Below are 18,496 nucleotides of genomic sequence, written 5' to 3'. Positions count from 1 at the left end.
ATCTATATTTATATTTTAAGTACCCAAAAAGTAATATACAGATTGCAGGGGATTTCATCAATCACGAAACAGTCGTTTTCTTGCGATAAACAGTATACCATAATATATTATTTGTTTTTGAAAATAAAATCTTTTTTACATAAATTCAAGTTGTAAAAATACAACATATTTTTTAAATTCCACTTTTACTATTTTTAATCGTCATATTTATTTATTGTTTAACGTTTAATTTAATTATTTCATGTGATCGTCGTACGTTTTAAAGTTTATTTTAAATTGAATATCGAAACAGTAGCCATAATTAGTCTAAAACTAATAAACGTTTACATTTTGAATTACCAGTGAAGTGCTGGGGAAACAATGTGTTACAAAGCACGTACATTTACCACAAGGAAATGGGTAATTCGTAATAAAAAAAAAAAATCATTCTGTATCAGTGTATTGACCGCATATGTTAAATCGACGGTGTGATATGATGGCTAAATGTACGGAGAATGGTAAACGGTCTCATTTGTTATGTTTTTTTATATCTATTGTTGGCGTGTGTGATCGTACAATGTATACATATATTATATATGATGCGGACGGATTCTATACAAATACAAAACCAAATATGAAATAATAAATTACACGAAATAAAATAGGCGGAGACATGCTCATTTATTATTATTATTATAAGTATCATATTGTGCATTGGTCAATATCGATTGCGTTATGTCATGTAATCAAAATATTTAAATTATATATTTTTTTCTGCATTACTGAAGTTACGAAATGATACAATTTGCGTTCTTCTATACGCATGTTATATTGTATAACATTAAAAACAGCAAATATTACATGTTATAGGTAACATGAGTTTTCTTTTCTTAATCAACCAACCTATCCAACTGTCACAACATTTTTACCTAACCCAAACTTTGGTTCGTACATTTTATTCTAAGAAGTATGAACTCTTTTTAATTTTTTTTTTGCAGTGTATGCTAGCACTTAAAAAACATTTAGCGAAAATTCTTGGTTTAAAACGTTCCTAAAAAACAAAATTTGTTTATACAGACTAGGCCGTACGAAAAAAAATTGGAAAAAAAATCAATCATAATAATATCATTGTTAAATTTCATTATCAATAATTAAAATGTGTATAATACCTATATTTTGATTCAATATTATTTAATAACATTTATATTCTTGGGTGTATAATACTTATTGCAATCTGTCTTCCACTACTTATTTATTGTCTCGAGACTAGTATAATGGTCATATTTTCTTATACTATATTTTTATAATATTAGATTAATGTCCTGCTTTAATATATTTTGCATAAAAGCTTAAACAATAAATAAAAGGATATATATATTATATTATATATGTATATGCAAGAAACACAAAAACAATAAATCTTGAGAAAAATTGTTTAATTAATAATTAAGTAAGTATTATGTTTCTATATTTATGACGAGTATTTTTCTTTTTGCTATTAAAAAGAAAAAAAATTTAAAAAAATTAAGTCATCCCACAATACATTTTGCCTACATGAACCAGATACTTTTATTCGAATTTCGATCCACCCAAAGTTCATTGGAGCATATTGTGTAAACTTTTAAATATAAGAAATGTTCATAAATCTCTTGTAATATTACATGTTTACCTATACTTTATTTTTGTGGTTATAATTTTGTAATCCAAAAGTTATTACTAGTAATTAATTGCCTTAAGTATCGTGGATTACCTAAGATACCATTAAGATAACTTGCCTTATTCACCAAACTGTGCAAAGAGATGAACTAAAGATGATAACCCCTCATACTTTTGTGATTAAAAAACGCGAAACTTATACTCTTTACTTAAGTTTTTGATTACTACATATTTCACGCAGATTCAATAAACAACTTGTTAATGCGTTGGCGTTTTAGGACTTAGAAGCTTATAGTTGATGCTATAAATAAACAGAATAATAACTGTATACAATATATACCCAAAGTAAATGTGGTAAAAAGTTACCCGAGACTTGTAAAATTTGAACACAGACATAAACATTTAGATATAATATACGTTGTTTTTATCATGAACTATTAATAGTATCAATATTGTCGGTTAAAAAACTTAATGTCATATTACAGTAGGTATTCGGTTATTTAAACAATTTGCATATAGTTTCATTAAAAATCACTATTATAATATTATACTCGTATAATATAATATTAATTAGATACAATAATTTATTATGCAAGTATAATATAATTTTGATACGATGCCCGTATAATTTATATTCACTTTGATTTATGTTGTGTTTTACTATTCAGGAAAGTTTTTTATCTATTGGTTATAATAACATAATATATAATCAAGTATGCTTAAATCTGATGCATTATGGGTGGAAAATAATTTTACGATTTTTAAGACACAATTGAACGTCATTCACTTGACAGGCTGTGCTGAGTATTTTATGTAATTATCAATATATGACAAAATGTTGACTAAATTAAATATATTTCCAAAAGAGTCTTATAGGTATATTTTCTATTAAATAAATTCACCTTTTCATCAGAAACGTTTTTCAGAGGCAATAATGATTCACCATATCATATTTCCAAGTTTATAATATAATAATAAACCACTCTCTCAAGGTTGGGAAAATCAAGGTCCATATCCAACCTTTGTGTATTGTGTAATATATAATAGGACATAGATAACTAAATATTATATACTATCAACGTTTTGTTGATACTTAGTCAAGTTAGTGAATAGTGATATGTTTACAATTTAGTTTTTATTCGCAATAAATTTTTCTATGAATACCCTAATAGTTAGGAGAGCTTTTAAAGTTACATACAGTACTTTTAAAGATCGGAATCCAAAAATTGATTTTAATCTATGGAGAGGTAATTTTCTCAATAGCTTCTCTAAGTAATAGAAAAAACCTAACGACAGTCGTGAAGACATTTGGGGGTATTATCAGCGAGAACTAGTAACGTTTTTTCGAATGCAATTATATTTATGATTTCTTTTAATACTATATCAATATTGTACGCTGAGATGAATAAAACGAGACAAATGTCATGCACCGTGTTTCTTTATAGTATAATATACTATAAAGAATATTTACTTTTAATTTAACTATTTAATATTATACAGCTTTGATATTAATTTATTAAAGTTTTTTAGAATATTATAAACAATTATAGGTCAAAGAAGCCAAATAATTATAAATTTTGACATTGATCTTATACAAATAATAATTTATATTAATTTAATAATAATCAGTCATGTTTAAGACGTTTCGTTTTTCAATTGGGTCGATTTAACTATTTAACATTATATTGATAATTGATACAATATTCCAGTACATACCTGTATAATTTTAATTTTAATTGTAATATTTCTTTTCATACAAAGCCGTTCTGACTTATACCATTATTAACAAAGTTTAAATAAAAGAAAACTCTAACAATGCTTTACATCTATAAGCACTTTGCTGATTTGATATTTCCCAATTTTCCATTTATATTTTTATGAAATAAATATTAAACGTTACAGAAATGCAAGTTGAGTACAATATTTTAATAACAAAGTATCGTGTAATAAAATGGGAATAAAAAACGAATTGTACTGGAATTTAAATGCCCAAATCCTGTTTCGAGAATTTACAATGACTGAAATTCGTGACATTTTGTTCTCAGACGAAAAAGCTTTTATTTGGAAAATAATTCATTTCATTTAAAACAAATACTGCTTTGGTTATTAAATTTTGTATTGTCATTTAAAGTACATAATAAAAATATGTTTAAATATATATGTATAAATATTTGTATGTATATAACTAACATTCATAACCACTTAAAGTCTTTAAAACGTTGTATACAAAGCTTAAATCAGAATAATTGGTTTTTGACTGTAGTGAATATTTTTAGTATAAAATTAAATGTCACAATACACCTCAAACCGGTGCTGATAGGTGAAGGGAAATTTCCAAAATTCCGGTAATCTAATCTCTGATATACTTAGGTACTATGAATTTAATTTTTTAATTGATTGGTGTAATTTGGGTAACTATAATTTTGATAATTATATTTTTTAAATGTTATAAAAAATTATAGTTGTACCGTTGATTAAAAATAGTATTGTTATACTATTTATAATCAATGGTTATACATTTATAATACTGATGAATTTAAATTATATACTGTCTCAAATATAATTTATAAACTATACAACTACACTTAATGCTTTTCAAGCGTATTAAATAATCACAAAAACTTTTTAAATACGACTACATAATATCTTTTTAGCCAATTATTTATGATGTGACAATAGTACTTATTGAATTTTACTTTACAGCTATCTTGTTTTAGAATATTTATAATATCCAAGTATAAATTATAATACCCCCTTCTAATTATTTTTTCAATACAAATAAACAATATAGGAAAATATAGGATAATAATAAAACGTATCAACAAAAATGATTCTATTAATCATTAGAATTATGATGTAGCTATTTAATTCAAACTTGTGTGTATTAATATTTAATTTAATGATTTCAGATACAAATTGAATATACACTTTTCTGACAAAGATCCGATCGGCTTCACAGAAAACCAAAATCGTTTATTAAATACGCAACTATGTAGGTAAGGCAAACTGCATTTGAATACCTATTTAAAATGACTATAATAAGTTTAAATATTTATGAAAGTATGTATAATATAATACGATGCCAATTAGGTAATAAGTGAAAAATAATAACTGTAAATTGTGATTCAATATAATATTTGAGAATATTTTTTATTTTTCACAATGATTAAATAATATATTATGAGTCTAGAGCGCAGATGTTTATGCCATTGCATATTTTTCAAATTCACATTTTTGGGATTTTGGTCAGTACCTAATCTTTGCAAGTTCTAATAGTTTAAAGTTAATGGCAATTTTTTTTTTTTAAATAACAGTAAAAGTGCTTTGATTTTCAACTTCAGTATCTTTTTCGACGGAAAAGTCAATCTAGTTGGTGCTTGAGGAGGTCAAAATTTAAATTTGTGTGTGTGTGTGTGTGTGTGTGTGTGTGTGTGTGTGTGTGTGTGTGTGTGTGTGTGTGTGTGTGTTTTGTACTGCAGTCTGTGAGCTCAACACACAAGTTGTTTTGATGGTATTTTTCAAGCAATTACATTTAATATTTATGAGTGTTTTAGTTTTTAAAAATATAAAACCATTTGTACTTAACATAATAGTGTGTATAACGTAAATTTTCAAATCGTTTTTTAATTTAAAATTAATTATACTAAATATTATATTTTAACATAAATAATTTTTATTTATTCTGGATTTTAATTTTTTTTTATTCGGAATAAAACCATGTAGATATTTTTGCTTATAACGTATGCATTTATTTAAAGATAGATAATCATTGTAAGTAACAATCATTGGTGTTGCAGACTTATTAATTATAAGTAGAATAACTTAACAATATAATATAATACAATAATTAAGATTAATAATAATTATATTTAGCCGCTGTGCAATTTGTTATTTTAAAATTATGAAATTGAACTATCTTTGTATTATTTTATAAGCAAATTTTATACTTAAATACACTTCAAACACAAAACAGCTATAAAATGGTTAAATAATTTTATTCTAATTTTATAAGTCTCACACAACAAGTACCGACGAACATTTTATTTTTCGTGTACTGTTAAGTTATCGTAGATTATGCACTTCTAAAATATGTTGAATGTATTAAAACCGCTAGAATTGCCTTTTGCCCTATAGTTACGCAGTAAGTTACTATAAAATACATTCAACCCTTTATTCAACTGGCTTGTAGTATTCAATTATTTGAATTATTGGTCAAGACCTTTCGATTACCGTAGAGTACGTTATATAGTGACATTGTCAAGTTCACTGTACAAAGTCCCAAGGGAGGTTGAACTAACGAAATAGTTCTTAACCAACGCTTTGTTGACCGTAATATGATTGCGTTCTTCCTCCTCTACTGTTCATGAAATGTCCGTCACATTAAGTAAATATTTTAATAGTGAAGTAGAAATTATGGTGTTTTTTTTATATATTGGGCATTCCATTAAAAAATGTCTGCATATAAAATATTATATATTATTTATTAATAATATTTATTACCTGCGTAGGTAGTGAATGTAAAAGTTACAACTTAGTGACCAACAACAATCTAAAATATTATTTTTTCAGAATTGAAAACTAGAACAAAAATATCTTGTCAGACAATGGCCAAGTTGCCAAAGTTTATTTTTAATTAATAATAATATTAATTTATTTTTTAACTAATAATTTTACAACACACTATGATATAATTAAAATAACAGAAGTAGGTCATTTCCAAGCCACTGGCTGTGCAGAAGTGAAAGTTCATAGCACAGTGTTAAATTGAAAATAATAGTAAGTCATAAATATACATAATATGTGAGTAGACATTTAATAATAATCAATTAACGAACATTAACAATGTTATAAATTAAAAATAAGAAATAAGATATAATTATAGTATTGGCTTAGTACATTTTTATGAATATAGCTAAAGGGAAAAAACAGGACACGAAACATAATAAAGTGTATACCTATATAAAATAATAAATGACGATATAATATTTAATGTACTTACCTATAATACCTATCAATTATAAGGCGTATTGTAATAAGTAAATATATTTAGCTTATAACTACTAACTGTTATTGAATACATATGTTTACATATTATTATTATGACGTATAGTCTTGTATTATATTATATTTTTGTATACTTTTTTTTTATAACATTTCAATAGATTAGATTTTATTTTGATTAAATGTTCAAACCAATGATTGATTACGAAAATATACAAAAGGGTCCAATTGTTTTTATAGTATAGGGTTTTATTAGTGGAACGTGTTTTTTTTAAACATTAAAATGAAAAATTAAAGTTGATGTATAGTTTGTTTTAAATATATTATGTTTATTAGCCGACAAAAATTCGAAATGTGCATTTTATTTATTAAAATACATTTTCAACAAGAATTATTAAAATGTATTATTATGATGTTATATTTATAATTTTAATTTAATGAAATTTGATGGATTAACTTCTCTTGACTTTCGACACTTGCACACATATTTTATAAGAAGCTGTCGTTTCATCTTTTTCTGAACATGTATAATAATATTTGATTTTTACTGTGTAATAAAAACAATATAACATCGTGTCAGTTACAGATTATTAAATACGTTTAAGCGCAACTCTTCGGTTTAGAATACAAATTTAATGAAAACCTTTTTCACTACGTGAACGTATAAATCGACTGTAGTGTAAAAAACAAGTACAATCGATTTTAAACGCAGCCTTTCAATCCAAGAGTGATGCATGCAATCGTTATAATTCTAAACAAGTATTTACTATTCGACAATTATTTATTTAACCTTTTAGTTATAGTTTGCTGTTTATACTTGCGAAACGATTTGCATAGGAAGCATAATAATTATATTATATTACAAGGTACGGGGGTATGGTATAATTAAATAATAGTTATAGTTCGAAACTCATTTAGTTATATTCAGCTGTTATTAATCGATAATGTTTTAGTTCTACCACCTTGACTGTAATATTATTTATGATATTCAATACATGATAAAATAATAAGAAGTGTGACGTAGGAGAAGAAAAACATGTAAAATACGTATAGGTATACATCAGCATAGTTCAAACGAAACTATTCGTAGACACGTCACATTATGATTTTACTGATCACGTGATAATTTTATTGCTTATATACCACGATGACCTATAACAATATCGTGATAGGAATTTATATTATACAATACAATATAATAATATTCGTAAACATTGGCTTTTCGTGCGAATGAAACATTATTTTACCCCTTTATAAATTATAATACAATTTATTTTACCGTTAAAAAAAAAATGCCGTTCGCCGTTAAATTATTGATGCTGATCGAACTTGGTTGTGGTGGTCACGTTATTCACAAATCATTAAAATATTATATTTTAAATAAAAAATAGACAATAAAATTATATTATTATTATGACATTTAAAACAAACAGTAGTTATCATATTATACATATTCTGGGCCGTCGTGTAAGATTTATAACATATTATTATACCCACTACTCTACATATAATATAATATTACAATACGATACTATAATATTATTTTATATACAACCAAAGTACGTGTTGATCTGTCAGGACGAATTTTTCCATTCTATACGTTGTTTAACAACACTATAGGCTCACTGCCGAAATCTACTCAAGCGCGAAAATCTAATGTGGCAATGTAGATCAATGTGCAACGCCATAATAATATTATCACGCATCATATTAGGTATAATATATTGGTATTGTTCTAATATAATGAGATAAATAATGGTGGAAAAATGGTAAAAATTGTTACCCAAATATTATAAAATGTTAAGGCTGTATTTCATGGTAGATTTCTATTTAACTATATACCACAGTAAAATAGAATATTATTCCCTCGCCTGCACGAACGCATAGCCCGTCGAACCAGTGTGAAATATATTAGACGAGTTCATTCCGGGGGGTGCAAATCGTAATTATTGTCCTCGAGAGGGAATGTTCGGGTGCATCGGATTGACGACTATCGAATCGAGGCAAGAATTGTGGTACATTCGATATCCAGTGGCTGTGGGAATATCATACGACGAGGAAAATATAATATTTGACAACACATTTTGTAGACTTAAGGACATCCGCAGAGAGTAGTAGAAACCGCCGATGTGAACGTCGATAAACTGCAGACGCCTACGAAGATTTAGTAAATTATTTATTGTTTTCCCTGGTAATATTTTTACATGTCTAAATTTAATAGACCTAAATAAAGACAATTTTAAAGAGGTTTTTTTTTAAGTTTAGAGAGCCACGGTTAGAAGATTAACAATATATGCCCGCAGTTTGAATTTGTGAACCTGCCTGCAGCTGAGTCAGATTAAAATTGTATTTCATAAAAAAAAAAAAATATTTAATTAAATAACGATTTTTTATTTTATTTTCATATTATCGGGGGAGGGGAATTCTTTATGGCTCAAAACAATTTAAACATCATTTAAATTTACAAAATTTTTTTATTTATTTTGAAAGTCGAATACAAAGTCAAATAAAAATAAAATATAAAATCGATATGTCATTCCCTCAAAAATATTATTCTCTATATTTTTTGTAATAGGTGACTTAAACGATTAATAGATAATAGATTAATTAAACGCATAGAAAAAATGATTTTGCTTAAATGCATTTTGTCTATGTTGCGCGTGGGCCAAAGAGAGAAAACGAATAGTGCGCTGACATCCTCTTAAACGTAAATCAATCCAGCTTAACGCCGATATATTCTCTATACATTGTAGGATACTATAGGTTAGGTCAAGGAATATCGTTCCAGTTACACGATAAAAGAATCAACCTAGTTGTGTACAGTATGAGTATACAAGCAGACATTCGGGAAATGCCAACCCACGGAGTGCATGATTTTATTTATTTATTTTTTAATTTTTAATATTTCATAATTAAATAATAATGTATAAGTATGCATATGAATACTGGACCCCCCGCTGAGAGAACTCGTGTGGGGGCAATGGAAAATAATATTATAATGATATAATATATTATTGTTTATATGTCCATTGTGTAAATTATACTGGACAGCAGGTGAAGATATTAATTGCGATTTTGTGGTACTATTAACTTGCAGTGAGAGGACTCTTTTATACGAGATGGATACATAATAACATAATGTTTACGTACAACAACGTTTTCATTTAATAATAAATTCATTAAAATTCTGATTTTTAGAAATTTTTAAATATATTAAAGAGCCATATTTCCAAATAGTTTGATTTCATTATACCATTTAAGGCGTGTCCTGTGGTGATACCGAGTACCAATTTTTATTCAAAGAGAATCACCTTTTTTCCTATAAATTATTAATCAGATAATCATTTCGAAAATGTTGATGTATTCAAATAGAAATTGAATCAACAAAAAAATATTGTAAATAATATAAAAAAGTAATTACTTAATTTAAAATAATATATATCCAGCTAGTATAGGTATCTACTTAAAATTCCAAAAATTTGAATTTGAATAAATTCATTATTAATGAAAAAAAAATTGGACTTAGCATATATGGCGTATAATAGTTATAGAACGGTTATTATATCATTGATTTTATGAGTCAATGCAATAGGCAATAAGTATTTTTTGTAACCAGCTATCATGGTCATATGGTTATAATATCGCATGAAAATATTATATTATAATCATAATAATATAATATCCTCAACTATGTTATACGTCGTATATATAACAACGTATTATATACGATAAAATGCCTATTATTTATTTAGTTTTCAATTTGGGTGACGGCCAATTTTATTATCACACGCATGTACAGAACCATTAACTGCAGCAAACCAACTGCAGTCCAATGATATCATTATGATTTCGTTGTATACACATTTATTGCATGTCTATAGCAGTGCTATTTAAGTGTGACTTACCATTCACCAAGAGCAGCTTTTTTCATCGCACCGTCGGAAATATATAATAATAAATGTAGGTATTATTTTTAGCGAAGTCCCAGGCATTCATTTTTAAGTAAAAAATCCATTTCGTATATCTCAGAATTGAAAACTCATACTTTTGTTTTTTTTTTTTTTTGTAATTATGTTAATGTATGTTAATTTTTAGTGGATATTTATACGTCACATATATTTTTGGATTAAACTTGATTGCTAATTCAAAATAGTTGAATAGAAAGGTTTTTTCCAACCATTCATCATTTGTCGATCGTACTTTTTATGATTTCGAGAACGTCTTTATAATATTTTTCTATAGTGCGATTAAAGTCCGGGACTCAAACCTGTAACGACTAATTGGTCCAGTTGGTGGTAAACCTTAAATCATAATCATGCGTTTACTTCGTTAAAACGATTTTTGGTAATTTTTCCAGGATTTCATTGCCGTTGAAACATATTTTTTAGTGCATTTTTTCTACTTTTTAAAGCATTTTTGGATAGTTTTTAAGCCTTCAGCTGCGGTGAAATAATATTATGATGCAATTGTACACACATTTGTTGCATATACTCGTATGGCTATATGGTAGTATATGCGACTTGCGTTGTGTAGGTATGACTTACCATTTACCACTTACCGATAGCATCTTTTCTCGGATCAAACCGTCCGAAATAATAAATCGACGGTATCACATATTGCAACAATAATTGCCCGTCCACTATATAAATGTATAATAAATTATAATACACAATATAATATAAATAGTGTTATAATATTATGTTGGGCGCATCGCGGCGGCGCGTTGTCTCCGGGGCTGATGATGGGAAATATTCGGTCCGGACGGTCGCGCTTCCGTTCTATTTCCTCTCTCCACCACGATCACAACTTACTACGCTCGTTTTTCTGCACAGTCGTGCACACTATAGACTCTTCAGACGAATTTTTATCGTTTAAAACAAATATATCATTATAATATTATACATAAAAGTTCGCGGGGAAAAACAAACGAATTATTGCGAGCGGTTTTATAACCATTATGATCAGCTGCGGTTACAAGTTATTATATTTTGATATAAATAAGCAGTCGGTGCACACAATAATAATTATATTTTAGTTTTTACCGATTTTACGGGGTAATTTGGTTTACGATTTTATGTTTTTTTTTTAGGGGCTTATGAATCTGGCCACAAAATATATCGATGTAGGTACTAGAGGTGTCTACCTAATCGATTCGGTTAAAAAACGTTTTAAAATATTCCCTTTCGATAAATTAAATACACATTTGCAATTAAGTACCCAACGACGAATATTCGACACGTGTTGAAAAATACACGATCTGCCATTCGGGTCATACGCTTTCACAGTGGCGGTTTGTATGCCCAAGACCATTACAAGCTATTATCTTTCCGTAAAATCGAGAAATGTTTCTACGGAATTTTTTAAACATAGTCTTAAAATTTGAATTCCAGGTAATGCATTTAACTGTAATGTTTTTCTTACGCAACATTATATCGAAAAATAATTAGTAATGCACAGTAATTCTTTATTTATTTTTAACTTAAAAGATAGAAAATAACATTAAAATAAACGTATTTGAAATTTAATATAATTCTTAATCACGAGATTAAATCAGACGGTTTATTAAATTCTAAAAACGGATATTACAATATTTGAACAAATTTTCGAATAGTGTGGTGTTTACATTTATGTTCTACAGTATATTATTATAGTTCATAGCAGTGTAGCATTGTTGCGAGCACAGACTATGTACATATTAAACCAACCTTTAAATATTAGCGTTACATTTAACGATTTCAGTGTCTTAAAAGTATACCGGGCGATATATATTCAATGGTTTTCGTAAAAATTACCTGTAGAAACACAGTTAAAATATTTTTTTCTGATGTATTTGAATTTGAAAACTTGATCGCATATTATAATATATATTGCAATATACCTACTATGATTACCTTCGACTTCAAAATATTTTTAATTAAAACATACCAATCACTGTCAGATTTTCGTACGCATATCAATTATTTATTCTTTATTGCTTGGATATATTTTTTAAAAACTTGTACAATAATAATATCCAAATAAAAAGTTGAAACATATACATACACAATAACAATATTGACTCGTGTCACGAATGACCGTATGATTGGTGGGCCGTTGAGATATATTATATAATATAATATATTATGTATACTATAGCCTAATACTTAATATTTATTATGGCGATAATTAATTTGTTATTATTATTATTATTATTATTATTATTATTATTATGGTTATTTATCTGTTCAGTAGCTACGATATGTAGTTTGGTGGTTTTCCTTTGACTTATCTTGAACGGTCGGCTGGAATGATTTTGAATGGCGTGTGAGATGTGTGCGCGATGATTTTTGTGTGTGTTTAATTTGGCGTAAAACCTTTCGCCAAAATTCGTTTTCCAGTCGGGATTCTATACAGTCATTGTGCGGTGAACAATGTTTGTATAGTATAATACCATATATACACTCAACTCGGTCCGTACAGAATTTCGGAATATCAGTAGGAAACGCGACTTAGAAATGCTGTTGATTCAAAAGCACCTAATGGTCAGAATATTTGATTTGGCATTACATTTAAATGTCAAAGAACCAGAATATTATTGAGTTTATTGATATTGATCCGTCAAATGTGCAGTGATGGACTTACTTTTGATAAATTCGGCAAAGGTAATGATATTTCGGTACCTCTATCACCGTATTATACGCATAGGTATTATTATTCCGTATCGGTCTCGTGTGTTCATATCGGCGATAGGCCCGTGTAAGCTTTTTATCTTGTAATAATAATCGTATGCAAATACCTAATTGGCTTTTGTTTGAAATGTAGCCAATTTGTTATCAAAGTTTAATCAGATAGGCTTCCCTGCCAACGAACGGTATGCAAACGGAGATTATATTAGGTAGGTACTTTGAATTATTTTCGTTTACTTTAATCGACAATTTTTATTTTGTGTACTTCGTGCGGTGTCTCATTGTTTCTCATCGGTTTTCGTCATGACAATAATGTTAATATAGTAGAACAAGACTAAACCTATAACTATATGAAAAACTATTGAATAACATTCAAAAAAATATATTTTTTTTTATGATAGGCACCTCAATAGTACTAAAAACATGTAAAAAAGTTTGATGATCGTAAACTGCAGATTTGATTAAGAACTTAAATTCAGTGAATCTCCACCTTTTTAGTTTTTTATCACGTTTAAGTAATTCATCTTGTCTACTTTTATTTGTACATACTAAAGTTTTATTTTAAAATTTAATAATTGTTGCTTTCTGAAAGTGTACAAACTTGGAAACTAATTATATTATGTTATATTATATATTTTGTAACAAAGTAAATAATCTATTAATATTGTTGATATAATTTTGATTAAATTTATGACGTGCACGGATATCAACTTTTTTTACATTAAAAAATTAGCGTTTTCAATTTTTAAAGATACAAATTTGATTTTTTTCAAATAAAAATAAAAACTTTTAATTGGCAATGCGTTTTAAATTATATTAAACTTTGGTGTTCACCATCGTATTCGATTTCTTAGGTTATACAGCTAGTAGGTACCCAAACATATTATTGTGTGTGAATATTATTAAACTTAAAAATGAAATACCTACACAGGAAATTAATACCTGATTTATGTACTTCATATTCACCGTAATATGATTACTCATAAAAAATACACCAGATTGCATGAAATATATTTTTGGGACGTAGAATAGCACAACTCATTTCCTGCGGTATCGTGCAGGACGTATCGGCGAGTGTGTGGTTTTTTTTTTAATTTAAAATAATAATAATTGCAAAAGTCTTTGAATGCATATAATGTTTATTTTATATGGTATTCAAATTACTTGTGTTAAAAAAAAAAAAAAACAATTAAACCGTACAAATCCACTACAATTAGCACATCGCATTGGATATTGGATATTAAACATAATTTATTACGACTTATGAAATATATTTAATGTAATAGTAACTAGAATCCGGAATTCCATACCCTTACAAATTTAAAAAAAAATTATGCAATTATACCCCAAAGACCTTTAAATATACTGGTTAGCTAAGAACTATGTAAAAAAAATATTTTTTTCTATATTTACTAGCAGCAAGTGCATGCAATAAATGGGAAGTACTTATATTAAATGGTAAGTTCACGCAATCTATAGAAATTACTTGCAATCAATAGCCGAAAGCTTCCCAAGACTTTTTTTTTTTTATCTGTGTAAGGTTACTCATTTCGTCTTTTTCGAAAATAGTCTAACGATTTTAACCGATAATTACATAACTACCTAATCAATGTGTTCAACAGTTAGTATCTTGATAATTGATAGCAAATATGAATTTCATGATATCTATTAAGTTAAAAATACATTGATCTTAGTAAGTAGTATTATATCATATACTATATACATACTAGAGGTACAATTAGACTAAATTAGTAGGTACTAAATTATAAATGACATTTTAACTATATTATGTCGGTATAATATATGTTAATATTCTATAAGCACATATTAAACAAAAATAAATGATTATTTAGTAGGTGCAAGGAAGAATAAATTCGTGTAAAGGTTTATTTTAATTACTTTTTTTTTTTGAACCATAATTATAATTTATTACGCTGTTATACACATTTTTTTTTTAACGAATATGAACCGTAAAAGTGGCATACATTTACTTTTCATTTTAATACATTATACATGGTAATTTCCGCGTGTTATATGCTGACACATCTCTAACAGCCTTTGATCTGCTATATAGAATATGCTAGTAGAATACCTACTGGGTATTTAATTTCGTTCATACACTTTCCAAAGTCATTTCTTTGTACCCAACATAAACAATCGTACAATCTTCCAACAATACACTTTTATATATTATACCTACTGTATAATATTTCACATGCGAATTTCGTATTTTTAAATCCATTTCTATGGTAGTATATTTTGTATGATCTATCATTTTTAAAAGTTAAAACTAACATAATTTTACTTAAGTTAAGTATATCATAAACGAGTTATTTTTTCTTTGGTTTCAGAACGTTAGGTCCAATGACGTGGGTCCATTTAAAGTTTCATCTGAAAACTTTCACCCAAACTGCATTATAACTAATGCATTTTGTCCAATTAATTTAAGTACAACACACATTTTAATCCAATATTCAATTTTATCCAAAACATATGATTCAATATGCATTAAGTACTATTGGGACTAACTAATTTATATACAATATTTATGTGTAACTTGTAGTTTCACCTTAGCAAATTACAAACAACTGACTTACTAATGATAAAATATTAACATCGTCTAGGTTTTTAAAAATGTACTAACGATATCGTCACAACCAATTATTTTACTGGAGATGGGTACTCGTTAGATATTATAACATTGAAGGTAAAAATAATTTAAATTATCAGTCTTAAACGACAATGCATAAGATGTCAATGTTAGTTTTCATCGATTACACCCCGTAATGAAATGTAAAATTTATATCAGGGCTCTAGATATAATGTATGTATTTGACTCAGTTATTTTTTAGTATTTATTATTTACTCATTAAAGATACCTACACAGCAGTTTCGTTGAATCTGTCTTAAATATTAATTTGGTTGATTCAATAACCTCCCGTAAACTTATAAAATGTTCATCATTGCATTTATCGGTGTGTTAAAAAAAATGTTGTTTTAAATATTATACAAATTACCTCACAAGCACTTCAACATTTGCACAAAGGCAACAATTTTCTTTCATTCTGACTGTTTATAAAAATCTCACGTACACAATCTTTTTGCGAATGGAGAAATTACCTAAACAGTTTTTACGAAACATATATTACAATACGTTGTGTTTACACTACATGTACTTATACACTTGACTATACATCATATTATGTTATATAAATATAATATTTTAAGATTCCATACTAGTATAATTACTATTTACGACCATATTGTACAATGACAAAAACATTACTATTCACATTAAGACCGGATTAATGTAATTTATAATATTACATTTTTTAGAGTAAATTAACGATATACTGTTAATTTAAAATATAATCACTACTATTGTCCCTAACGAACATATAAATTGAAATTCCCAGCTAATTTTACCCTTAAAATTATATTCATAGATTAATTAATGAAAAATTCAAAAATGAAATGGTTTCAAACCAATAAGACAACTAAACAATTTCAAAGTATAATTTAAACTACGTATTTTACGGACAAAGAGTTCAACTATAGTTTAAATGTATCATATATTATAATTATAGGTACCTACTATATAATATGTACGTATGCCATTTATAGAAAAATCGTATTCAAATTATATACTACGTACCCATCTGGGTATTTTTTTGTTATTAAAAACCCTTACCCATTACATAATTAATTTATCCATCTTTGATGGTCGAAGAGTTTCATTATTTGAGCTACAAATAACAATAATATAATTTATACTTTATTTTAAAAATCTTTTGAAACTATACGATTTAATTTCATTCTGCGGGGTCTGTAATTATTGTTTTGTGTAAAGGTTAAGTATTTCACACTCCAACTTACATTGATAACTGTTGGTGTTAATTATTGTCAGAAACCATCACTGTAGGTAATAAATTACCTACTCTAATTACGAGTGCAATAAAATTAGGGAGGTTTGTCTAAAGGTTTCATATCGTGACAGAAAGCAATGAAGTAGAAACATATTATTTAAGAGACAAGAGTACTTATATTATATTTTAAAATATTACTTACTGCATTATTGTGCATTACTTAATAAGAAAATAATTCTGGAACACTTAAATGTAAATTTAAATATAATTATGTTTCACAGTGGAATAATTTTAAAATATAAGGCAATCATAATTTTACAACAGGAGATATTAAAATTGTAAATCTATTGTTATTTGTATTTATATTTATCAATAGGAAGAATCTAACCATCGTCAACTTTAACCAAACCAAGGAGTGAATGTTATTTATTTTTTTACATCTCAAATCTCAATTTAAAATAGTTCTACACTTTGGTCAATTTAAAATATATTTTTAAATATTTTGTATAGTATTTGCATACGTAAATTATAATAAACCAGATGTACATCAAAAAAGTAATATAAAATTACAATATGTATACATTTAAAAAAAGTATTATAGATTTGTAGAGACGCGACAAACTACATAATGGTATTTAATAAATACTATTTATTGTGACGAAAATTATTTTATTGTTAATTAAACCATAAAATATAATAATAATAATAATAATTGTAATTATGTAGGTAGTTTTTAATATGATATAATAAGTGATCCAATAAAAATTAATATTTAGAAATTATGAATATAGGAAATTCAAACACAATATTTAAAATAACAATTAAATATATTATATTATTTTATTATATAATAGTTATTTAAGTATTTACACATTGTTTGAACGCATTTTGGTAATATCTCATTTTCTAAGATGATGAGATTATTTTTAATTTTGAACGATACATCGAATACCAAGGCTGACTAAACATGAATTGTTTCCACTTGGACACACTAATCGGCGTCTATGCATTCAAATTTCAAATTTCTATGTTATAGTGATTTAATAGTGTAATGAATTTTGATCAACAGATTATCATCAAAGGACATTTCAATTCTACTATGTACAAAGAAATTAATTGAACAATAATTAAATTAATAATGGTCAATTTCTATGTTTAGGTAATAATAAAGCGTAAACGATTTAATAACAACTCGTAAAATTCTTGTTTTTATCAATTTAATAAATATTATAATATGTTATTTTCTAGTTAATATTTTAATATAATGTAAGACTGTAAAAGGTAATTTTTTATCACAAACTAAGAAGCATATTTTAATTAATTAACGAT

At 26.6% G+C, this 18,496-nt stretch overlaps 1 protein-coding gene across 3 annotated transcripts in view; it reads left to right on the top strand.

Moving 5' to 3' along the window:
- Positions 1–18,496, top strand: part of LOC100569388 (leucine-rich repeat-containing protein 24-like) — a 188,174-nt gene that overhangs the window by 48,222 nt on the left and 121,456 nt on the right. For 2 of the 3 annotated variants that reach the window (XM_016803203.2, XM_008183301.3), the window contains exon 2: positions 4,545–4,631. The gene's annotated coding sequence lies outside the window, so the exon portion shown is untranslated. The remainder of the gene's footprint in view (positions 1–4,544; positions 4,632–18,496) is intronic. The other variant, XM_016803202.2, reaches the window with a different exon arrangement.

This window comes from Acyrthosiphon pisum, chromosome A1, assembly GCF_005508785.2.
Source record: "Acyrthosiphon pisum isolate AL4f chromosome A1, pea_aphid_22Mar2018_4r6ur, whole genome shotgun sequence".
NCBI lineage: Eukaryota > Metazoa > Arthropoda > Insecta > Hemiptera > Aphididae > Acyrthosiphon > Acyrthosiphon pisum.
The sequence above is the reverse complement of the archived record's forward strand: the minus strand, read 5'-3'. Positions and strand labels throughout refer to the sequence as shown.